The sequence below is a fragment of the Scyliorhinus torazame genome, chromosome 4, assembly GCF_047496885.1.
Source record: "Scyliorhinus torazame isolate Kashiwa2021f chromosome 4, sScyTor2.1, whole genome shotgun sequence".
NCBI classification, from domain to species: domain Eukaryota; kingdom Metazoa; phylum Chordata; class Chondrichthyes; order Carcharhiniformes; family Scyliorhinidae; genus Scyliorhinus; species Scyliorhinus torazame.
Genome location: NC_092710.1, coordinates 326,887,984 through 326,914,235, shown reverse-complemented (window position 1 = coordinate 326,914,235; position 26,252 = coordinate 326,887,984). Strand labels below are relative to the sequence as shown.

At 51.5% G+C, this 26,252-nt stretch overlaps 1 protein-coding gene across 1 annotated transcript in view; it reads right to left on the bottom strand.

Moving 5' to 3' along the window:
- Positions 1 to 26,252, bottom strand: part of gnmt (glycine N-methyltransferase) — a 131,293-nt gene that overhangs the window by 76,792 nt on the left and 28,249 nt on the right. The gene's annotated exons all lie outside the window — the stretch shown is intronic.

The following is a 26,252-nucleotide window of genomic DNA, read 5'->3' as shown; positions in this document are numbered from 1 at the left end:
AGCAGGCAATGCTATTAGAGCGGGGCTGCCCAGCTGCAATAAAAGACCTTCAACCGTAACAACATCACTCCTGACAAGGGCAAACGTGCTGTTTGCAGGACCGCTGTGGATAAGGAAGGCCCAGAAGACCATAAGTCACAGGAGCAGAAGTAGGCCATTCAGCCCATCAAGTCTGCTCCGTCACTCGGTGAGATCATGACTGATCTGATGCGATAATCCTCAACTCCACTTTCCCACCTGATCCACAAAACCCTTGATTCCTTACTGATTAAAAATCTATCTCAGCCTTGAATACACTTCACCATTCAGCCTCTCTTATGCTCTGTGGTAAAGAATTACACAGATTCACAGAGATTAATTCCTCCTCATTTCTGTCTTAAATGGGTGACCCCCTTGACCAAAGATTGTGCCCTCTGGTCCAAGACTCTCCCACAAGGAGAAACAACCTCTCAGCGGCTGCCCGGTCAAGCTTCCTGAGGTTCCAATATATCTCAATAAAAGTTGCCACTCACTCTTCTAAACTCCAATGAGCAGAGCCCCAATCTACTCAACATCTCCTCAGAAGAAAATCCCTCCATACCCGGGATCAAACTAGTGAACCTTCTCTGGGCTGCCTCCAATGCCAGCATATCTTTCCCGAGATCAAGGCACCAAAACTGTTCACAGAATTCCAGCTGTGGCCAATATAGTTTCGGCGGGACTTCCCTATTTTTATGCTCCATTTCTTCGAGAGGAAGGCCAGCATTCCATTTTCCTTGCCTTTCAGACTCAGGATGCTTCTTGCAGAGAGAAGAAACCAGGGGCGGGATTCTCCGCAATCGGCGCGATGTCCGCCAACCGGCGCCAAAACCGGCGCAAATCAGTCCGGCATCGCGCTGCCCCAAAGGTGCGGAATTCTCCGCACCTTGAGGCGCCGAGCCGTCACCTGGAGGGGCTAGGCCCGCGCCGGACTGATTTCCGCCCTGCCAGCTCGCGGGAAAGGCCTTTGGTGCCCCGCCAGCTGGCGCGGAAATGACTTTGCCGTGCGGCACATGCGCGGGAGCGTCAGTGGCCGCTCACGGCATCCCCGCGCATGCGCAGTGGAGGGGGTCTCATCGGCCTCCGCCATAGTGGAGACCATGGCGAAGGCGGAAGGAAAAGAGTGCCCCCACTTCACAGGCCCGCCCGCGGATCGGTGGGCCTCGATCGCGGGCCAGGCCACCGTGGGGGCACCCCCGGGGCCAGATCGCCCCACGCTCCCCCCAGGACCCCGGAGCCCCCCCGCACCGCCTTGTCCCGCCGTTCGAAAGGTGGTTCAATCCACGGCGGCTGGCGTGGGTTGACAGCGGCGGGTCTTCGGCCCATCGCGGACTGGAGAATCGCCGGGGGGTTTCCACCGACCGGCGCGGCGCGATTCCCGCCCCCGCCGAATCTCCGGTGGCGGAGAATTCAGGACACGGCGGGGGCGGGATTCACGCCGGCCCCCGGCGATTCTCCGACCCGGTGGAGGGTCGGAGAATCACGCCCCAGAGGTCACACCGAAAGAGTGTGTATTTACATCGCTTCTTAAGCAAACTGCAGTCGTTTAGAAGCGTGGTCTTGTGTTGCAGCTTCGGGGCAAGTGGCATAAAGCAAGGTCCCACAAAGAACAATTAATTAACGATTATGGGTGCGAATTTACGGCCGTGTCGGGCTTGAGCGAGGGCGTGACGCACAACTGATGTGCGTGAAAAGTTTTTTACGCACAGGGTGGTGGGTGCCTGGAACGCTTTGCCAGCAGAAGTGATAGAGGCGGGTGTAGCACCGTCAATATGATGCGAGGCAGGTTGAGGTAATGTCAATTGAAGGCTTTATTAAGCAGAACTTTATCCCCAGCAGCGTGATTACAGAATACAACTGCTGAGGGAAATGGAGGGAAAAAATGGGTTCTTATACCGGCATTTCTGGGTGGAGTCCAGTAGGTGGCAGATCCTATCAGGACCTGGCATCCGTCCACCAATAGCCTGTCGACACGTGGTGTACCGTATTACCCGTAATACATACCACCACATTCACCCCTTGTTGAAAATAAACCCGGCAGGATGGTGGTTCGCATGGTGGTAGGGGTTTACAGAGTCGGTACTGTGCCGTAACTTTGAACAAAACACAAAATTATCGCTTCAACTGGGCCAACGGGCCAAACAGGGTCGGCATGATGCCATAACTATAACAAGACACAATAACTGAAAACGTTGAGAGTTAAAGTGATTCGATGAGCCGGATGGGCGCGGGAGCAATAGGTCAGAAGGTGAGAGCATTGAGGGAGAACTAGGGAATAGGGACAGTGTGGCTCTGAGGCAGAGCAGACGGGGAGAAGTTGCTGAACACAGCGGGTCTGGTGGCCTGAAGTGCATATGTTTTAATGCAAGGAGCATTACGGGTAAGGCAGATGAACTTAGAGCTTGGATTACTACTTGGAACTATGATGTTGTTGCCATTACAGAGACCTGGTTGAGGGAAGGGCAGGATTGGCAGCTAAACGTTCCAGGATTTAGATGTTTCAGGCGGGATAGAGGGGGATGTAAAAGGGGAGGTGGAGTTGCGCTACTTGTTCGGGAGAATATCACAGCTATACTGCGAGAGGACACCTCAGAGGGCAGTGGGGCTATATGGGTAGAGATCAGGAATAAGAAGGGTGCAGTCACAATGTTGGGGGTATACTACAGGCCTCCCAACAGCCAGCGGGAGATAGAGGAGCAGATAGGTAGACAGATTTTGGAAAAGAGTAAAAACAACAGGGTTGTGGTGATGGGAGACTTCAACTTCCCCAATATTGACTGGGACTCACTTAGTGCCAGGGGCTTAGACGGGGCGGAGTTTGTAAGGAGCATCCAGGAGGGCTTCTTAAAACAATATGTAAACAGCCCAACTAGGGAAGGGGCGGTACTGGACCTGGTATTGGGGAATGAGCCCGGCCAGGTGGTAGATGTTTCAGTAGGGGAGCATTTCGGTAACAGTGACCACAATTCAGTAAGTTTTAAAGTACTGGTGGACAAGGATAAGAGTGGTCCGAGGATGAATGTGCTAAATTGGGGGAAGGCTAATTATAACAATATTAGGCGGGAACTGAAGAACATAGGTTGGGGGCGGATGTTTGAGGGCAAATCAACATCTGACATGTGGGAGGCTTTCAAGTGTCAGTTGAAAGGAATACAGGACCGGCATGTTCCTGTGAGGAAGAAAGATAAATACGGCAATTTTCGGGAACCTTGGATGACGAGTGATATTGTAGGCCTCGTCAAAAAGAAAAAGGAGGCATTTGTCAGGGCTAAAAGGCTGGGAACAGACGAAGCCTGTGTGGCATATAAGGAAAGTAGGAAGGAACTTAAGCAAGGAGTCAGGAGGGCTAGAAGGGGTCACGAAAAGTCATTAGCAAATAGGGTTAAGGAAAATCCCAAGGCTTTTTACACGTACATAAAAAGCAAGAGGGTAGCCAGGGAAAGGGTTGGCCCACTGAAGGATAGGCAAGGGAATCTATGTGTGGAGCCAGAGGAAATGGGCGAGGTACTAAATGAATACTTTGCATCAGTATTCACCAAAGAGAAGGAATTGGTAGATGTTGAGTCTGGAGAAGGGGGTGTAGATAGCCTGGGTCACATTGTGATCCAAAAAGACGAGGTGTTGGGTGTCTTAAAAAATATTAAGGTAGATAAGTTCCCAGGGCCTGATGGGATCTACCCCAGAATACTGAAGGAGGCTGGAGAGGAAATTGCTGAGGCCTTGACAGAAATCTTTGGATCCTCGCTGTCTTCAGGGGATGTCCCGGAGGACTGGAGAATAGCCAATGTTGTTGCTCTGTTTAAGAAGGGTAGCAAGGATAATCCCGGGAACTACAGGCCGGTGAGCCTTACGTCAGTGGTAGGGAAATTACTGGAGAGAATTCTTAGAGACAGGATCTACTCCCATTTGGAAGCAAATGGACGTATTAGTGAGAGGCAGCACGGTTTTGTGAAGGGAAGGTCGTGTCTCACTAACTTGATAGAGTTTTTCGAGGAGGTCACTAAGATGATTGATGCAGGTAGGGCAGTAGATGTTGTCTATATGGACTTCAGTAAGGCCTTTGACAAGGTCCCTCATGGTAGACTAGTACAAAAGGTGAAGTCACACGGGATCAGGGGTGAACTGGCAAGGTGGATACAGAACTGGCTAGGCCATAGAAGGCAGAGGGTAGCAATGGAGGGATGCTTTTCTCATTGGAGGGCTGTGACCAGTGGTGTTCCACAGGGATCAGTGCTGGGACCTTTGCTCTTTGTAGTATATATAAATGATTTGGAGGAAAATGTAACTGGTCTGATTAGTAAGTTTGCAGACGACACAAAGGTTGGTGGAATTGCGGATAGCGATGAGGACTGTCTGAGGATACAGCAGGATTTAGATTGTCTGGAGACTTGGGCGGAGAGATGGCAGATGGAGTTTAATCCGGACAAATGTGAGGTAATGCATTTTGGAAGGTCTAATGCAGGTAGGGAATATACAGTGAATGGTAGAACCCTCAAGAGTATTGAAAGTCAAAGAGATCTAGGAGTACAGGTCCACAGGTCATTGAAAGGGGCAACACAGGTGGAGAAGGTAGTCAAGAAGGCATACGGCATGCTGGCCTTCATTGGCCGGGGCATTGAGTATAAGAATTGGCAAGTCATGTTGCAGCTGTATAGAACCTTAGTTAGGCCACACTTGGAGTATAGTGTTCAATTCTGGTCGCCACACTACCAGAAGGATGTGGAGGCTTTAGAGAGGGTGCAGAAGAGATTTACCAGAATGTTGCCTGGTATGGAGGGCATAAGCTATGAGGAGCGGTTGAATAAACTCGGTTTGTTCTCACTGGAACGAAGGAGGTTGAGGGGCGACCTGATAGAGGTATACAAAATTATGAGGGGCATAGACAGAGTGGATCGTCAGAGGCTTTTCCCCAGGGTAGAGGGGTCAATTACTAGGGGGCATAGGTTTAAGGTGAGAGGGGCAAGGTTTAGAGTAGATGTACGAGGCAAGTTTTTTACGCAGAGGGTAGTGGGTGCCTGGAACTCACTATCGGAGGAGGTAGTGGAAGCAGGGACGATAGGGACATTTAAGGGGCATCTTGACAAATATATGAATAGGATGGGAATAGAAGGATACGGACCCAGGAAGTGTAGAAGATTGTAGTTTAGTCGGGCAGTATGGTCGGCACGGGCTTGGAGGGCCGAAGGGCCTGTTCCTGTGCTGTACATTTCTTTGTTCTTTGTTCTGGTCGTCCTTTCCGATCGTCTTGGGTGTGGTGGTGATGGCGCTGGCTCGAGTCCCGTCGACTCTGGGAGCGTAGCGCTGTCCCCCGTGTCCTTACTCCTGGGCGGGTCTCGGAGGAGAACCGAACCCCCCGGGAAGGGGGTGGCTGCGGGATGAACCGGGGGGAGTGAGGAGGTGGTGATTGGCATTGGGGGGGGTGTGGGTAGCTCCGGCGGGCGCCAGATCTCGCAGGGAGACCGTGTCCTGTCGTCCATCGGGGTACTCCACATAGGCGTATTGCGGGTTGGCGTGAAGGAGATGCACCCGTTCCACCAACGGATCTGACTTGTGCGCCGCACATGTTTCCGGAGCAGAATGGGTCCCGGAGCTGCTAGCCAGGTCGGAAGTGGCGTTCCAGAGGAGGACTTCCTAGGAAAAAGGAGGAGGCGCTCGTGAGGCGTTTGATTCGTGGTGGTGCACAGCAGGGACCGGATAGAGTGAAGGGCATCCGCGAGGACTTCCTAGACCGGAGGGCCAGCAGGACGGCCTTCCAGACCGTTCCATTCTCCCTTTCTACCTGCCCGTTCCCCCGGGGGTTGTATCTGGTCGTCCTGCTCGAGGCGATGCCCCTGCTGAGCAGGAATTGACGCAGTTCGTCACTCATAAAGGAGGACCCCCTGTCGCTATGGATATAGTCGGGGAAACCGAACAGTGTAAAAATGGTACCGAGGGCTTTAATGATCGTGGACGCGGTCATGTCGGGGCAGGGGATGGCGAAAGGGGAAGTACGCGTTGCGATCGGTGGAGGGGAGGGGGCCTTTGAAATCCAAACTGAGGCGTTCAAAGGGTCGAGAGACCTTAACCAGGTGCGCTCTATCTGGCCTGAAAAAGTGCTGTTTGCACTCAGCGCAGATCTGGCAGTTTCTGGTGACTGTTCGGACGTCCTCGACGGAGTAAGGGAGGTTGCGGGCCTTAAGGAAGTGGTAGAAACGAGTGACCCCCGGGTGGCAGAGGTCCTCGTGGAGGGCTTGTAGACGGTCCACTTGTACATTGGCACATGTGCCGCGAGATAGGGCATCGGATGGCTCGTTCAGCTTTCCGGGACGATACAAGATCTCATAATTGAAGGTGGAGAGTTCGATCCTCCACCGCAAGATCTTGTCGTTCTTGATCTTGCCCCGCTGTGCATTATCGAACATGAAGGCAACCGACCGTTGGTCAGTGAGGAGAGTGAATCTCCTACCGGCCAGGTAATGCCTCCAGTGTCGCACAGCTTCCACTATTGCTTGTGCCTCCTTTTCCACTGAGGAGTGGCGGAATTCTGAAGCGTGGAGGGTTCGGGAGAAGAAGGCAACGGGTCTGCCTGCTTGGTTGAGGGTGGCCGCCAGAGCTACATCCGATGCGTCGCTCTCGACCTGGAAGGGGAGGGACTCGTCGATGGCGTGCATCGTGGCCTTTGCGATGTCCGTTTTGATGCGGCTAAAGGCCTGGCATGCCTCTGTCGTCAGGGGAAAAGTAGTGGACTGGATTAGGGCACGGGCTTTGTCTGTGTACTGGGGGACCCACTGGGCATAATAAGACAAGAAGCTCAGGCAACGTTTCAGGGGTTTGGCACAGTGGGGGAGACGGAACTCCACGAGGGGGCGCATGCATTCAAGGTCGGGGCCTATCACTCCATTACGCACTACGTAGCCCAGGATGGCTAGACGATCGGTGCGGAACACGCATTTTTCTTTGTTGTAAGTGAGGTTCAGGGCGTGAGCAGTCTGGAGGAATTTTTGGAGGTTGGCGTCGTGGTCCTGCTGGTCGTGGCCGCAGATGGCGACGTTGTCGAGATACGGGAACGTGGCCCATAAACCGTGTTGGTCAACCATTCGGTCCATCTCTCGTTGGAAGACCGAGACTCCGTTCGTGACGCCGAATGGAACCCTTAAAAAGTGGTATAACCGCCCGTCTGCTTCGAAGGCAGTATAGTTGCGGTCACCGGGACGGATGGGGAGCTGGAGGTATGCGGACTTGAGGTCCACGGTGGAAAAGACCTTGTACTGTGCAATCCGATTGACCATGCCGGATATGCGGGGGAGAGGGTACGCATCGAGCTGAGTGTACCTGTTGATGGTCTGACTATAGTCGATGACCATCCTCTGTTTCTCCCCGGTCTTAACAACTATCACCTGGGCTCTCCAGGGACTGTTGCTAGCCTGGATGATGCCTTCCTTCAGCAGCCTCTGGACTTCGGACCGGATAAATGCTCGGTCCTGGGCGCTGTACCGTCTGCTCCTTGTTGCGATGGGTTTGCAATCCGGTGTGAGGTTCGCAAACAAGGAAGGCGGTTCTACCTTGAGGGTCGCGAGGCCGCAGACAGTCAGTGGGGGTACAGGGCCGCCAAATTTAAATGTTAAACTCTGGAGGTTGCATTGGAAGTCCAACCCTAGGAGTGTGGGCGCACAGAGATGGGGGAGGACACACAGCCGGTAATTTCGGAACTCCCGCCCCTGCACCGTTAGGTTAGCGATGCAGAACCCGGTGATCTGAACGGAGTGGGATCCCGCCGCCAGGAAAATTTTCTGGGTGCTTGGCCGAATTACGAGGGAACAGCGCCTTACCGTGTCCGGATGAATGAAGCTCTCCGTGCTCCCAGAGTCGATAAGACACGGCGTCTCGTAGCCATTCACTAGGACTGTAGTGGTTGCAGTCTGGAGCGTCCGGGGTCGCGACTGGTCGAGGGTCGTCGAAGCCAGACGTGGTTGTTGAAATTGAGCATCGTAATCAGGCAGTATGTGGCCGTCTGTGTCGGGGTCCTTCAGCCAAGATGGCGGCGTCCACGGATCGAGCGCGGTCGGGGGTGGACAAAATGGCGGCGCCCATCTCTCCCTCGTGGTGTCCGGGGTCCAAAATGGCGGGGTCCATTGGTCACACGTGGATCGCTGGGGGGGCTGGGTCTGTGGTCCCGTTTCTTCCCCGGAGATAGCGGCGACCCCGCGGGACTTGCACACTGTCGCGTAGTGGCCTTTCTTCCCGCAGCTTTTGCAAGTAGCCGCGCGGGCCGGGCATCGCTGCCGAGGGTGTTTCGGCTGGCCGCAAAAATAGCAGTGGGGCCCCCCAGGTTGGTCTGGTGTTTTGGCCACGCAGGTTTGCAGGGGTGGGGGGGGGTGTCGGAGAGTCAACCGCAGCGGGGGTCCACGGAGCCCAAGCGCTGTAGTGCGGTCGGGGGCGTAGGCGCGGGCGTTACGCGAGGCCACATCGAGGGATGCCGCCAGGGCCCGAGCTTCTGTAAGTCCCAGAGATTCTTTCTCCAGAAGCCTCTGGCGGATCTGGGAAGAGGCCAAACCTGCCACATATGCATCGCGGACCAGGAGCTCTGTGTGTTCACTCGCTGTTGCCGCCGGGCAGTTGCAGTTTCGACCCAGGATCTGCAGGGCGTTATAAAACTCGTCCAGCGATTCCCCCGGAAATTGCCGTCGTGTGGCGAGCTGGTAGCGAGCAAAAACCTGGTTGGTGGGCCGGATGTAAATATCCTTCAGCGCGGCGATGGCACCAGTGAAACCGTCCTCGTCCTCGATAAGGGAGTAGACGTCAGGACTCACCCTGGAATAGAGGACCTGCATCTTTTATTCATCAGTCGGTGTGCCGGGGGCCGTTCGGAGGTAGCCCTCAAAGCATGCCATCCAGTGTTTGAAGATAGAGGCCGAGTTAGCTGCTTGGGGTGCAATGCGCAGGCACTCCGGGGTGATTCGGAGCTCCATGTTCCCACGTCGTTTTCTTCAATTTAAATTCTGCTTAATAAATTGTAGCACCGTCAATATGATGCGAGGCAGGTTGAGGTAATGTCAATTGAAGGCTTTATTAAGCAGAACTTTATCCCCAGCAGCCCCAGTGTAACCCCAGTGGTTACAGAATACAACTGCTGAGGGAAATGGAGGGAAAAACTGGGTTCTTATACCGGCATTTCTGGGTGGAGTCCAGTAGGTGGCAGATTCTATCAGGACCTGGCATCCCTCCACCAATAGCCTGTCGACACGTGGTGTACCGTATTACCCCTAATACATACCACCACAGCGGGCATGATAGCATCATTCAAGATGCATCTAGACAGATATATGAACGGGCGGGGAACAGAGGGAAGTAGATCCTTGGAAAATAGAAGACAGGTTTAGATAAAGGATCTGGATCGGCGCAGGCTGGGAGGGCCGAAGGGCCTGTTCCTGTGCTGTAATTTTCATTGTCTTAGATCGTGGGAGAGGCCAAAACCGGGAACCGTGACGGGCGCTGATCGGTTTGCGATGTAACCTGCCCACTCCCGTTGGCAAAATCAGGATCTTGCCATGGCGTGGCGTGAAAACGATAATCGCCACTTAAGCCCAATCTCTATGTAATTAATAGGAGCGACCCACGATCTAATGGCTTCCCGTGATCTAACAGCCTGACCAGCAAGTGGTCACAAGGGCACCGATTAGTAAACCTTTATAAAAGCATGAGGCTGGCGGAATGGTTGCTGTGGGATCCGAGGAGGTGAGTAGCCATCTGCACTCTCAGGCAATGAGCCTGGGGGGCACTGGGGTTGGAGTGGGCCTCCATTGGTGGGGAGGCCGCCCCTGGTCTGGGGGGAGGGGGGGCGGGGCGATGGGTGTCTTAGCGGTTAGGTGGATTGGCCATGATAAATTGCCCTTTGTGTCCAAAAAGGTTGGGTGGTTTACAGGGCTAGGGTGGAGGCATGGGCTTTCGTGGGGTGCTCTTCCCCAGGGCCGATGCAGCCTCAATGGGCCAAATGGCCTCCTACACTGTAAATTCTATGATAAGTCCCCCTGGATCGTGTGCACCCATTCCGGGGCAAAACTAGTTCCAGCCTGTCTTTCCCACCGACCACCCAGAAACCCATAACTCCCACTGATCGCGGAGGCCTCTGGCCACACAGCTGAAGGCTATTGCGAATAGGGAACTCGCAATCGTAGTTAAGTGAACACCTCATACCTCCCAAGAGTATTCCTGTGGGTAGGCGTGCCATGTAGTATGTGGGAGTTAATGTCTAGCATCCCAATCAGACCGTGAGGCCTGGACACTGGGCCTGAACATTGCATGAAGCAACACCATGGACACAGTGGTCAACATCCGAACACCCAGGAAATGGGCCCCCAGCCCCGGGGACATTTCTGGAACCAGATGGGAATCCTGGTTGAGAGACTAGCTGCTAATGGAGTGTGAGAGGAAGTGATTTGCGATTGGAACAGGTGGGATAGGAGAAGCAGCTGGAGATGATCCCCGGGTTAAATTACAATGAAGTCTTACAACACCAGGTTAAAGTCCAACAGGTTTGTTTCGATGTCACTAGCTTTCGGAGCGCTGCTCCTTCCTCAGGTGAATGAAGAGGTCTGTTCCAGAAACACATATATAGACAAATTCAAAGATGCCAAACAATGCTAGGAATGCGAGCATTAGCAGGTGATTAAATCTTTACAGATCCAGAGATGGGGTAACCCCAGGTTAAAGAGGTGTGAATTGTCTCAAGCCAGGACAGTTGGTAGGATTTCGCAGGCCAGATGGTGGGGGATGAATGTAATGTGACATGAATCCCAGGTCCCGGTTGAGGCCGCACTCATGTGTGCGGAACTTGGCTATAAGTTTCTGCTCGGCGATTCTGCGTTGTCGCGGATCCTGAAGGCCGCCTTGGAGAACGCTTACCCGGAGATCAGAGGCTGAATGCCCTTGACTGCTGAAGTGTTCCCCGACTGGAAGGGAACATTCCTGCCTGGTGATTGTTGCGCGATGTCCGTTCATTCATTGTCGCAGCGTCTGCCAATGTACCACGCTTCGGGACATCCTTTCCTGCAGCGTATGAGGTAGACAACGTTGGCCGAGTCGCACGAGTATGTACCGCGTACCTGGTGGGTGGTGTTCTCACGTGTAATAGTGGTATCCATGTCGATGATCTGGCACGTCTTGCAGAGATTGCCATGAGAGGGTTGTGTAGTGTCGTGGTCACTGTTCTGAAGGCTGGGTAGTTTGCTGCAAACAATGGTTCGTTTGAGGTTGCGCGGTTGTTTGAAGGCAAGTAGTGGGGGTGTGGGGATGACCTTGGCAAGATGTTCATCGTCATCAATGACGTGTTGAAGGCTGTGAAGAAGATGACGTAGTTTCTCATTGCGCGAGGGGAATAATGCGGCCCCCAACTGGCGCCACACCGGCGCCATTGGCGGCGATTCTCCGGACGCCGGAGAATCAGCGGACTATCGTTGGAGCGGCGGCGCGGGATTCCGCCCCCCCCCCCCGTCCGCCGATTCTCCGATCCGCCGCAAGATCAGAGAATCCCGCCCAAGATGTTTTCTATAGTGCACCTGTAAAGGTTGGTCAGAGTCAATGTGGACATCCGAATTTCCTTAGTTCCCTGAGTATAGGTGCTGAAGTGCTTTCTTGGTCATAGTGTCGACGTGGGTGGACCAGGGCAGATTTTTGGTGATGTGTACACCAGGAATTTGAAGCTGTCAACCATCTCCACCTCAGCCCCGTTGATGCTGACGGGTGCTAGAGTATTTTGCTTCCTGAAGTCAATGACCAGCTCTTTAGTTTTGCTGATGTTGAGCGACAGATTGTTGTCGTTTCACAACTCCACTAGGTTCACTACCAACAAAAGTCTGTAACGCTAGTCTGTGACTCTAGCTTGGTCTGATATTGTCTCTAGGCATCCCGGATGACTTTGCAGAGGTCGTACCTGGATTTCGTGTATTGGTCAGGGTCACTGGACTTGAACATCTCAGACCTGTCCTTCAGTAGGGAGTCAATCTCCCGATTAAGCCATGGTTTCCGGTTGGGGAACATACGTACTACTTTCTTTGGCATGCAGTCGTCTACACATTTGCTGATGACATCTGTGATGGTGGTGGTATACTCGTTTAGGTGGGTCGCTGAGTTCTTAAATATGGACCAGTCCACTGACTCCAAGCCGTCATGTAGGAGCTCTTCTGTTGCCTCGGGTGAGCACTGCATGACAATCTTCTGAGCGACCTATCTCTGTAACCTCCTCCAGCACCGCAGCCCCCTGAGATGTCTGCACTCCAACTCGGGCCTCAAGCGTATCATAGAACATAGAACAATACAGCGCAGTACAGGCCCTTCGGCCCACGATGTTGCACCGAAACAAAAGCCATCTAACCTACACTATACCATTATCATCCATATGTTTATCCAATAAACTTTTAAATGCCCTCAATGTTGGCGAGTTCACTACTGTAGCAGGTAGGGCATTCCACGGCCTCACTACTCTTTGCGTAAAGAACCTGCCCCTGACCTCTGTCCTATATCTATTATCCCTCAGTTTAAGGCTATGTCCCCTCGTGCTAGCCATTTCCATCCGCAGGAGAAGGCTCTCACTGTCCACCCTATCTAACCCCCTGATCATTTTGTATGCCTCTATTAAGTCTCCTCTTAACCTTCTTCTCTCCAACGAAAACAACCTCAAGTCCATCAGCCTTTCCTCATAAGATTTTCCCTCCATACCAGGCAACATCCTGGTAAATCTCCTCTGCACCCGTTCCAAAGCCTCCACGTCCTTCCTATAATGCGGTGACCAGAACTGTACGCAATACTCCAAATGCGGCCGTACCAGAGTTCTGTACAGCTGCAACATGACCTCCTGGCTCCGGAACTCAATCCCTCTACCAATAAAGGCCAACACTCCATAGGCCTTCTTCACCACCCTATCAACCTGGGTGGCAACTTTCAGGGATCTATGTACATGGACACCTAGATCCCTCTGCTCATCCACACTTTCAAGAACTTTTCCATTAGCCAAATATTCCACATTCCTGTTTTTCCTTCCAAAGTGAATCACCTCACACTTCTCTACATTAAACTCCATTTGCCACCTCTCAGCCCAGCACTGCAGCTTATCTATATCCCTCTGTAACCTGCTACTTCCTTCCACACTATCGACAACACCACCGACTTTAGTATCGTCTGCAAATTTACTCACCCACCCTTCTGCGCCTTCCTCTAGGTCATTGATAAAAATGACAAACAGCAACGGCCCCAGAACAGATCCTTGTGGTACTCCACTTGTGACAGAACTCCATTCTGAACATTTCCCATCAACCACCACCCTCTGTCTTCTTTCAGCTAGCCAATTTCTGATCCACATCTCTAAATCACCCTCAATCCCCAGCCTCCGTATTTTCTGCAATAGCCTACCGTGGGGAACCTTATCAAACGCTTTGCTGAAATCCATATACACCACATCAACTGCTCTACCCTCGTCTACCTGTTCAGTCACCTTCTCAAAGAACTCGATAAGGTTTGTGAGGCATGACCTACCCTTCACAAAGCCATGCTGACTATCCCTGATCATATTATTCCTATCTAGATGATTATAAATCTTGTCTCTTATAATCCCCTCCAAGACTTTACCCACTACAGACGTGAGGCTCACCGGTCTATAGTTGCCGGGGTTATCTCTGCTCCCCTTTTTGAACAAAGGGACCACATTTGCTATCCTCCAGTCCTCTGGCACTATTCCTGTATCCAATGATGCCATAAAAATCAAAGCCAATGGTCTAGCAATCTCTTCCCTGGCCTCCCAGAGAATCCTAGGATAAATCCCATCAGGTCCCGGGGACTTATCTATTTTCAGCCTGACAAGAATTGCCAACACCTCTTCCCTACGTACCTCAATGCCATCTATTCTATTAGCCTGGGGCTCAGCATTCTCCTCCACAACAGTATCTTTTTCCTGAGTGAATACTGACAAAAAATATTCATTTAGTATCTCGCCTATCTCTTCAGACTCTACACACAACTTCCCATCCCTGTCCTTGACTGGTCCTACTCTTTCCCTAGTCATTCGCTTATTCCTGACATACCTATAGAAAGCTTTTGGGTTTTCCTTGATCCTTCCTGCCAAATACTTCTCATGTCCCCTCCTTGCTCGTCTTAGCTCTCTCTTTAGATCCTTCCTCGCTACCTTGTAACTATCCATCGCCCCAACTGAAACTTCACACCTCATCTTCACATCGGCCTCCTTCTTCCTCTTAACAAGAGATTCCACTTCCTTGGTAAACCACGGTTCCCTCGCTCGACGCATTCCTCCCTGCCTGACCAGTACATACTTATCAAGAACACGCAGTAGCTGATCCTTGAACAAGCTCCACTTATCCAGTGTAGCCTTGATTTTAATTGTAGCACCACTGGTTGTTAAGGCTGCGTGCTCAGGAATTCCCTCCCTTACACCTCTCCACCTCCGCATTTCACTTTCCTTATTCACATTGGTCTCATATTTTGATTTCATGTCCCTTGTGAGGCACCTTGGGACCATTCATGGCATCAAGTTGTTGTTGTTAATAATGCAGGCCTCCAGGTTATTAATAACAGGAACATAACACGACAATAGCCACTGTGTTTGCACCATGTAATGGAGGTTATTTTGAGCTTATGTCCCACCAGATGTTCGGGCTTGGGTAAATTTACTTCAATATTCAGTCACATGATGTGGGCGCATCTGGCTGGGCCAGAATTTATTGCCCATCCCTAATTGCTCCTGAACTGAGTGGCATTTACGAGTTAACCACACTGCTGTGGATTTGGAGTCATATGTAGGCTAGACCAGGTAAGGACGGGAGAAGGACTTGAGTGTACCAGGTGGGTTTTTACAACAATCGACAATGGTTGCATGGGTCCTCATTCGACTTTTAATTCCACATATTTATTGAACTCAAATTACACCATCTGCTGTGGAGAGATTCAAAACCCGGACGCCTCAATCTCTGGATTCATCCTGGTGACAAGACCACTGCGCCGCCGCCTCCCCATTTTGGATCAGGTGACAAGATGTCTGACGGCAGGCCTGTGTGCCGTGACCTTGAGTAGCCTCTTTGGAGCTGACCTCCGATCACACTCTCCCCCCTGCAAGCGTTGATTTAAAACTCGATAAAGACGCTGACACACAGCTTTGCAGTCGGGCTGGCTTCCAGAAATTCCTGGAATAGCGCGCGCAGACTGTCCAGGGAAACCTCCAACAGCAAAACCAGAGAGGCTCGACGGCCCACCGAGATATAAAAGATCTCATTCTGTTTGAGGCAGGTCTCAATCTGGCAAACCAAACAATACAATTCAAACTGGGCTTTTCTCACTAGAGTGAAGAAGGAAGAGGTGTGACTTGCTAGAGGTGTACAAGGTGATGAGAGCCATGGATAGAGTGGATAGCCAGAGACTTTTCCCCAGGGTGGAAATGGCTGTCATGAGGGGACATAATTTTACGGGATTGGCGGAAGGTATAGGGGAGATGTCAGAGATCGGTTCTTTACACAGGGAGTGGTGGGTGCATGGAATGCTCTGCCACAGAGATAATGGAGTCAGAGTCATTAGGGACATTTAAGTGATTCTTAGACAGGCACATGGACAGCAGTAAATTGAAGGGGTGTAGGTTAGGTTGATCTTAGATTAGGATAAATGGTCGGCAGAACGTCATGGCCGAAGGGCCTGTACTGTTCTATGTTCGATCTTCCCTTTAAGCTCCCAAACAGGGCACAATTAGTCTCGACTGCACACCACCATGTTCATGAGGAAAGAAAGTATTGCATTTTGTGTAATGCATTTCAAAGCAAAGAGGGCAGTGCTCTTAAAGTGCAGTCCTGTTGTAATGTGGGAAGGAAGTTACACAGTGCACTCAGTTGGATGTCAGGAATGAGAGACTAAAAGAGAAGTCAATGCGAAGAAACAGCTTGTGCGCAGTAACAGAGAGATGGCCAATGGTACACAGGGACATGTGGGCTGTGTGGATGTGAAACTAGTGGCATTGGAAGGTATAGCTTCTTGTGTAGAATAGCACACCTACCGGGCTGCGCTGGACTATCAGCCCTGATTGTGTGCTCAGGTCTCCGCTATGGGGGCTTCAACCCACAAGCTTGTGATGCAACCCAAGGCTGCTTCTTTTGCAGGAGCTGGCAAGAGAAATGTCATGCGTCCACTGACAAAAAGAAAACCACAAAGCAAATTCTTCCCTGCTGGTTTGCAGGGCAAAAAGGAAGTTTGAAATGCTACCAGAGTTGCGGCTGTGCGGGCAAGGATGGTAGGGTTGGCCCAGCAGGAAGTGGTTGGCTAAGGGTTCACTGTTGGGTGCTTTACTGTGAACCGTACCTGGCTTGGCAGCACCCAATGCAGACGATGGCCGAAAATGTTGAAGGTTCAGCACTGACATCCCTCACAATGATGAGCACCAAAATAAATTTTTTTTTTTTTTTTTTTTTTTTTTTTTTAAATGAAAATTTGGAACCTCAATAATAAATTTGACCAATGCCCAAGCCAAGCTGCTCGTTAAAATATCACTCATCAAGAGGGAAAGAGTGGCAGGAGTTACATTTACCCTCAATGCGTCTTCCATTTCATTACACCTTGTTGATCAGGAGGGATCAGGGGCTGGATTCTCCGCTGGCGGGATTCTCCGTTGCCCACCCACGCCCCGCCAGTGGGGGCGCACCACACCAGTAAAATGGTGCGGCGAGACGGAGAATTCCGCCCCAGAAGTTCAAATGCTGCGTTTGGTTCCGCCCCCCAGGACTCTGCACCGATACTGATTCAGTCTACGGCACTCCCTGGCCAAACCACCCGAATGGCTCACGGACCGCACGGGCGGCACACACAGTCCCATTGTCCTACCTGAAATGTGCCTGGGGATTAATGAGTGCAACTGAGGCTGAGGCCATTAAGCTATTTACAGACACAAGTGGGGATGGGGGGGGTCAGTCGATGCCTGCTTCATTGGCAAATTCTATAACGTGAATTAGGTGACCATGGACACAGGTAATTTCAGACTGAATTGGACAATTTGTGCAATTAGGCAGAAGGTAGCACAGTGGTTAGCACTGTTGTTTCACATGGCCAGCGTCCTAGGTTTGGTTCCCAGCTTGGGTTGTTGCTCTCTTTGGTTGGCTCTGAAAATGGCGGTCAATATGATCGCCTTCCTTAATTCTAATTACGTTTGCTCTTTTGATACCGCCACAAGGTTCAAACCGAATACTGATCAAAGACTCGATACACCAGTTAGTTAGTTCTAAGTCAATGCTTATTTATTTACACACAGTTAAATATACTCATGCACAAAACTCTACAGACTAAACTATCACTACTGCTAAAGCCTATACTTAGCTTCGGGCGCCCACTCAGTCAGAGGAACAATGGCTGTTGTTCGGTTCTGAGGCTGAACTGGTAAAGGGGAACAGCTAAGGTCGTCTGTCTGGTAGCGTGCATTGACCTTGGACTTACTTGCTTCCGTGCAGCTGGTGGACAGATCTCTCCTCGGTGAGAGCCGGATCCAAGAGAACGATTCTCTCTTGGGGGCTCCTTCTTATACCCAAAGGGGCTTCGCACTCTTTTGGGCGCGACGTGAACTTGGCCCCAATCAATTGGGCCGTTTCTTGATCATTCCTATTGATTGCATCCAATAAAGGGGTGGGTGCCCTGATGGCTGGGCGTGTCCTAGGTGGCCATTGGCCTGCTTTGTTTCGGTCTCCTCTGGCGCCGGGGTGTCTGCCTTAGTATTGGTTACTCAAATGTTCCCGGAGATGGGCCATTAGTATGCTAATGGGCCTACAGTTTGGGTCTTGTCTGGGAGCTGTGGCTCCAATATACAGACAAACCCTGAACCTGCTTGTTTTCTCAGCATTGTCCACTTTCCCTGCAATCTTTGCAAAGTGTCCATTTTGTAATTGGGAAGTGGCCATCCCAGATGCTACAGGGTCACCGTCTGTGCAGAGTCTGCACGTTTTCCCCGTGTCTGCGTGGGTTTCCTCAGGGCGCTTCGGATTCCTCTCACAAGTCCTGAAAGACGTGCTGTTAGGTGAATTGGACATTCTGAATTCTCCCTCCGTGTACCCGAACAGGCGCCGGAGTGTGACGACTCGGGGCTTTTCACAGTAACATCCTTGCAGTGTTAATGTAAGCCCACTTGTGACAATAAAGTTGATTTTAAAAAAAGAATAGTGTCGACAGGATTGAACATGGGCAGGTCTCAGTCCTGCACGAAGGAAGTGGGCATGGGCTGCATTTATGATTCCACGAGTAGTGGAGAAAAGGCTCAGGAGGAAGTCGGATGAGTCTAATTCAAAGCAGCAATCCTACATTATACCTGCAACAACGCTTTGGCCTATCCTCAGATTGTGGAAGATTACCTCAGATATACAGATCCAAGTGTGGTGAATGTATTGCTGTAACAATTCACCATGTACATATCTGTATTACTCTGTTGCCCATGTGGGCTCCACCTATGGACCATTCTACATAGACATAGAATTTACAGTGCAGAAGGAGACCATTCAGCCTATCGAGTCTTCACTGGCTCTTGGAAAGAGCACCCTACCCAAGGTCCACACCTCCACCCTTTCCCCATAACCCAGTAACCCCACCCAACACTAAAGGCAATTTTGGACACTAGGGGCAATTTAGCATGGTCAATCCACCTAACCTGCACATCTTTGGACTGTGGGAGGAAACCGGAGCACCTGGAGGAAACCCACGCACACACGGGGAGAACGTGCAGACTCCGCACAGACAGTGACCCAGCGGGGAATTGAACCTGGGACCCTGGAGCTGTGAAGCAATTGTGCTATCCACAATGCTACCGTGCTTGTAAGGTATTACCTATGATGTAGCATGTCGGGGCCTGTGTGGGCTCCGCTCCTGGCTCCACCCCTTGAAGGGAGGTATAAGAACAGTCGACCTATAGGCGGCTCCCACTAACAGATCAGTCGCAGGCAGGCACTGTTCTAGTTGATTAAAGCCACAGTTTACTTCTACTCCTGGTTTCGTATGAGTTGATGGTCACATCAATTTAATCAACTACAACGCCACTATGGAATCGGCCCACAAACCTGACCGGCTGGAACTCGATCCGCAGGCCGAGGAGGCGAAAGAGATTTTTTCACATTGGCTCCGCTGTTTCAAGGCCTACCTCGCTGCCTCCTCCTCGCCTTCCATCACCGACGATCAACAGAAGCTGAGTCTCCTCCACGCACGGGTGAGCCATCGAATCTCTGTTCAACTCGAGGAAGCCTCCACCTACGCAGACTCCCTCGCAATGCTAGAGCGCCTCTACGTAAGGCCCGTGAACGAGGTATATGCGCGGCATCACCTCGCCACTCGCCGCCAGCGTCCCGGGGAATCGCTGGAAGTGTACCTACGCGACCTCAAAGTCCTTGCATGAAGCTGCAATTACCAGGCCGTTACGGCCACTCAACATATGGACCTCGCCATCCGGGACACCTACGTGGCTGGAGTCAGGTCCAACTACGTGAGCCAGCGCCTACTCGAAAAATGTGCCCTAGACCTGGAAGAGACGGTAAAATTAGCCTCCTCTCTGGAAGTAGCGTTCCAAAGCCTTAACGCGTTCCCGTCCGATCACGCGACCCACTCGTGGACCTCCGACCAAAGTATACCCCAGGCCTGTGCCGCGCGGCTGCCCACCCACCACGGGGAGCTAACCTGTTATTTCTGCGGCCAGCCTCAACACCCCCAGCAGCGCCGCCTGGCCCGGAACGCGAACTGCAGCGACTGCGGGAGAAAAGGACATTTTGCTAAAGTTTGCCTGGCCAGGTCCAAAAACTCTAAATCGCTGGCCCAACCCTCAGACTCACAGGCCCTCAGATCCCGCAGTGTGGCAGCGTGTCTGCCGGCTCCGCACCCCCCCCCCCAACGGACGAGTCATCGGCCTCGAATTGTCCTTGGGGACCGCCATCTTGGCCATCCTCGCCCACGCGGCCCGCCACGTGCGATTCATGGGGGCCGCCATCTTGGACGCATTCTGCCTCACTGCCCAACAAGTGCGACCGATGGGGGCCGCCATCTGCAACGCCGACCGACCCGTGCAACCAACGGGGGCAGCCATCTTGGAACCGCCCCAGCACCTCCGACCACGCTGGCTACCCACAACTCAGCGTGGCCACACTTGACCAGTCGCACCCAAACACCTCCGGAGGTCTATGATGACCGTCCGGCTAAACGGACACAAAACGCCTGCCTCTTTGACTCCGGGAGCACAGAGAGCTTCATTGATCCAGACATGGTAAGACGCTGCTCACTCCCAATCTTCCCGGCGCATCAAACCATCTCCCTCGCCTCCGGGTCGCACTCGGTGCAGGTCCGGGGGTGCACTACCGCAACCCTCGCAATACAGGGCGCCGAGTACGCCAACTTTAAATTATACGTACTCCCCAACATCTGCGCTCCTCTTCTATTGGGACTGGATTTCCAATGTAACCTCAGGAGCCTAACCCTGAAGTTCGGCAGGCCCCTACCTCCACTCACTGTATGTAGCCTCACGGCCCTAAAGGTCGACCCTCCCCCGCTCTTCGCAAATCTCACCGCCGACTGCAAACCAGTCGCCACCAGAAGCAGGTGGTACAGCATCCAGGACAGGACTTTCATCAGGTCCGAGGTCCAGCGACTCTTGCGGGAGGGCATCATCGAGGCAGCAATAGCCCCTAGAGAGCCCAGGTGGTGGTCGACAGGACCGGGGAAAGGAACCAGATGGTTGTAGATTACAGCCAAACCATAAACCGGTACACGCACCTCGATGTGTACCCTGTTCCCCGGATCGCAGACATGGTTACTACTGGGTGTTCTCCACGGTGGATCTGAAGTCTGTGTACCACCAGCTCCCAATCCACCTGGGGGACCGCCACTACATGGCTTTTGAGGCAGACGGCCCCCTTTTCCACTTCCTCCAGGTCCCCTTTGGTGTCACGAACGGGGTCTCGGTCTTCCAAAGGACAATGGACCAAATGGTGGACCAGTATGGGCTGTGGGCCACATTTCCGTACTTGGACAACGTCACCATCTGTGGCCATGATCAGCAGGACCATGATGCCAACCTCCAGAGATTTCTCCAAACCGCCCAAACCCTTAACCTCACTTACAACAAGGGGAAATGCGTTTTCCGCACAACCAGACTAGCCATCCTCGGCTACGTCGTGGAACACGGGGTTTTCGGACCCGACCCTGACCTCCTGCAACTCCTCCTTCCTCACTGCCCAAGGCCCTGAAAAGGTGCCTCGGGTTCTTTTCAGATTACGCCCAGTGGGTCCCCAACTTTGCGGACAAAGCCTGCCCACTAATCAAAGCCACCATCTTCCCATTGGCGGAGGTCAGAGCCATGACCAGGGACTGCCAAATCTGTGCGGAGTGTAAACCGCACTTCTATCGACCGGATAAGGCCCACCTGGTAAAGGCATCCCGACCCTTTGAGCGCCTCAGTATCGATTTCAAAGGGCCCCTCCCCTCCAACAACCGCAACACATATTTCCTCAATATTATTGATGAGTTCTCCCGCTTCCCCTTTGCAATCCCTTGCCCCGACATGACCGCAGCCACCGTCAATAAAGCCCTACATAGTGTCTTCACCCTGTTTGGTTTCACCACGTACGTTCACAGTGACCGGGGCTCGTTGTTCATGAGCGACAAACTGCGTCAGTACCTGCTCAGTAAGGGCATCGCCTCGAGCAGGACTACCAGTTATAACCCCAGGGGAAACGGGCAGGTGGAGAGGGAGAACGCGACGGTCTGGAAGACCGTCCTCCTGGCCCTACGGTCTAGGAATCCCCCAGTTCCCCACTGGCAGGAGGTCCTCCCCGACGCACTCCACTCCATTAGGTCCCTACTTTGGACTGCCACAAACGAGACCCCTCATGACCGCCTATTTGTTTCCCCCAGGAAATCCACCCCCGGGGCCTCGCTTCCACCCTGGCTGAAGACACCGGGGCCCATCCTGCTCCGCAAACTCGTCAGGAGCCATAAGTCCGACCCCCTGGTCGAGAGGGTCCACATCCTACACTCCAACCCCCAGTATGCATACATCGAACATCCCGACAGCCGACAGGATACCGTCTCCCTCCGGGACCTGGCATCTGCAAGTTCCACTACCACCGCCACCCCATCTTACCCCGCCCAACCTATGCTGACCAGCGCCCCCACCCCTACATGGCACCTGCACCCCCTCCCGCCCGCCATTCCCCCTTCACCGGCCCACAGGAATGAAGCCCCAGAAGACACGCTCCTGGAGCCCACGTCTGTGCCCGCACCGGCGACTTCACTACTGATGCCAGCGCGGCTGAGTTTGACGCCCGGGCCAGCTGCGATACCAGAGCTTCAGCGATCACAGCACACAATCCGTGCGCCGGACAGGCTGAACTTATGAACCCTTCATCCCCGCCAGACTTCATTTTTTAAACAGGGGGTGAATGTGGTGAATGTATTACAAAGAACAAAGCAAGGTACAGCACAGGAACAGGCCCTTCGGCCCTCCAAGCCCATGCCGACCATGCTGCCCGACTAAACTACAATCTTCAACACTTCCTGGGTCTGTATCCCTCTATTCCCATCCTATTCATGCATTTGGCAAGATGCCCCTTAAATGTCACTATCGTCCCTGCTTCCACCACCACCTCCGGCAGCAAGTTCCAGGCACCCACTACCCTATTGCTGTAACAATTCACCATGTACATATCTGTATTACGCTGTTGCCCATGTGGGCTCCAACTATGGACCATTGTAAGGTATTACCTATGATGTGGCATGTTGGGGCCTGCGTGGGTTCCACCCCTGGCTCCACCCCTTGAGGGGAGGTATAAGAGCAGTCGACCTGTAGGCGGCTCCCACTAACAGATCAGTCGCAGGCAGGCACTGTTCTAGTTGATTAAAGCCACAGTTTACTTCTACTCCTGGTTTCGTGTGAATTGATGGTCGCATCACCAGGTTTATAGAAAAAACATATGGAAAAACCTAGCAGGTGTATTTGCAGCTGTGGAGACAAAATTTTCAATATGAGTCTTGGTCAAAACTGAAGGAGGTTAGAAATGTGACGGGTGTTTATGCTGCCGAAGGGGAGGGAGGGAGAAGAAAATGGAACGTTTGGGATAGATTATAGGGTGAGGGAGATTGAATGACAAAGATGGCAAGGAGCAAAAGTCAAAGAGTGATAATGGTTGGGATAAAGTGGATAAAGAAACAAAAGCATTGGTCCAGAGTAAGTGTTAGTGGCAGAATAAAGTAAAAATTCTGCCGGAAGCCAAAGAAAAGATGAAAAACAAGATTCGAAATGGCAGACAGAATTCATGGGCTGAACTTGATGAACTCAATTTTGAGTCCAGGCGTCGATAATGGGTCTAATGAGTCGAGGAGGTTCAGCTCCTCAAGCTTGCGCTGAGCTTCACTGGAACCGGCAGCAGGCAGACAACACAAATATGAGGGTGAGGAGGGTCAGAGCAAGAAGCTGAATTAAAATTGCTCGCAACCATAAGACCATACGAAATAGGAGTAGAATTAGGCCACTCAGCCCATCGGGTCTGCTCCGCCATTCAATCATTGCTGATATGTTTCTCACCCCCATTCTCCTGCCTTCTCCCCATAGCCTCTGATTCCCCCAAAAGCACAATGTTGAGTGGGTGTGCAGACACCCCAGGAGCCCCTCAAATCCAGCATCTCGTGTATGATTCCCGGGTTAGAAAGCAAAACCAGAAAACTAATGTAAGATAATATATAGAATTTACAATGCAGAAGGAGGCCATTCAGCCCATCGAGTCCGCACCGGCTCTTGGAAAGAGCACCCTACCCAAGGTCAACACCGCCACCCTATCCCCATAACCCAGCAACCCCATCCAACACTAAGGGCAATTTAGCATGGCCAATCCACCTAACCTGCACATCTTTGGACTGTGGTAGGAAACCGGAGCACCCGGAGGAAACCCACGCACACACGGGGAGGATGTGCAGACTCCGCACAGGCAGTGACCCAAGCCGGAATCGAACCTGGGACCCTGGAGCTGTGAAGCAATTGTGCTATCCACAAGGCTACCGTGCTGCCCCGAACTTTAACTTTACAACAGGAGGTCCATCCTCACACAGGCTGTGATCGAGACATGAAATGGACACCCAGACAGAGTTGTGGAGGTGAAAAGACTAGAATCACTTAAGTGCCAGCCAGATGCTGCAATGTGGGGACTCTAGGACGGAGCAACTAAAAAAGAGCCAAATATCCAGACTCATCTAAAATTATCCGGTGATTTTGTCATTTTGATTCTATTGGAAACAAATATCGAGTTGCGGTGACCATGCAAACCAATTTCCTCCATAACATCTTCCACAATGCAACACTGGGATGTCAGCCCAGCTGACAGCCTCAAATCTGACAGTGGATCTTGAACTAGCGATCGTTTGGCTTTGAGGTGGAAGTATCACCAAAGCAGCAAAGCTAACAATTAACTTGATAAATAAAAGGTTGCAGCTTTAACTCTACAGCTCTATATGTTGATGCTGCCACCCACCAACCGATAGAAGAGTGGCACTGAATGCCTTTCTGACAGGACTTTCTGCAGGAGGCACACAAAGGGTTACTTCCTGGATTGCATCACCTTTTATGCCTCCACTCCCGAACGTGAAGGACGACAAGAAGTAATAATGTAATAACTGCCATCACTCCGCCTCCAGCTGTGTTGAATCGCATGCAGTCCTGACCAGCTCTCAGAGTTAACTTCCTCTAGCATCTTGTTATGTCACCGTCCAGGTTTCAGATGTAAATGATTGCACAGGACTTGAGTTTGGGGCTGTTTCAATGCTGCTACTGCTGATGATATGTGTTGGCTCAAAATACAAGCTACCTAGTGGCACCTGTCCACTTTTGTACATAAGGAACAACTGGAAGAATTTGCAGACGCACAGAAATTTACTGGGTGTGGAATCCCTATAATAATAATAATAATAGCTTATTGTCACAAGTAGGCTTCAATGAAGTTACTGTGAAAAGCCCCTAGTCGCCACAATCCGGCGCCTGTTCGGGGAGGCCGGTATCGGAATTGAACCTGTGCTGCTGCCTTGTTCTGCATTAAAAGCCAGCTATTTAGTGTGCTAAACCATCCCCATATGCCTATTAGCGTTAACCTACTCTCGAGGGTGTACTCCTATGGGTGCACTTTCAATAGAGCACTCTTATTCTAACAAAGTGAATGTTATCTATCATGGTGCCATTGCAGCAGGAAATATAATACAGGAACTAAGATAACACTGAAGGATAAAGCATAGGAAGCTGTTTGGCCCATCACCTAAACCATTTATGGGGCTGGTTTAGCACACTGGGCTAAATAGCTGGCTTGTAATGCAGAATAAGGCAGCAGCATGGGTTCAATTGCCGTACCGGCCTCCCTGAACAGGCGCCGGAATGTGGCGACTAGGGGTTCTTCACAGTAACTTCATTGAAGCCTACTTGTGACAATAAGCGATTATTATTATTTATCATGATCCCTGTGGAGACCGATAACCTTTAAAAAGTAAATTCAAATTTTCAGCTGAAAGAATAACGCAACGAGATTTCCATGTTTTAAGATATTTACTGTAAACAAAAGAGTCAAAGCGCTCTTTGATTAAACACTACCTTTATAGGCAACTTATACTTGAGGCCAGAGCAGAGAACTCCATTTTATTTATAGCACAACTGGAAAAACACACTTCGCAGGGATACCCTTTCCTTTGAGCAGAAATTTAAATCTCCAGAAATCAGTCCAAATCATTCTTAGCTCCTGAGAGTTCACTTCTGTTCTCTGCCTTTCTCAACTTTGTAACCTCCGTTGCAATCCCAGTTGATGTGATAACTGTATGGGGAAGATCCCAGAATGGAACGTTGGCTCAAAAGACTGCAACTTTTTTTTAAAAATAAAACATGGAGGAACAGAGTCACAGCACTGCTAATGGATTTTAACAAGGAAAGAAAATGTATAAATTGGATTATGATACGATACGCCTTTATAGAACATAGAACATAGAACAATACAGCGCAGTACAGGCCCTTCGGCCCACGATGTTGCACCGAAACAAAAGCCATCTAACCTACACTATGCCATTATCATCCATATGTTTATCCAATAAACTTTTAAATGCCCTCAATGTTGGCGAGTTCACTACTGTAGCAGGTAGGGCATTCCACGGCCTCACTACTCTTTGCGTAAAGAACCTACCTCTGACCTCTGTCCTATATCTATTACCCCTCAGTTTAAAGTTATGTCCCCTCG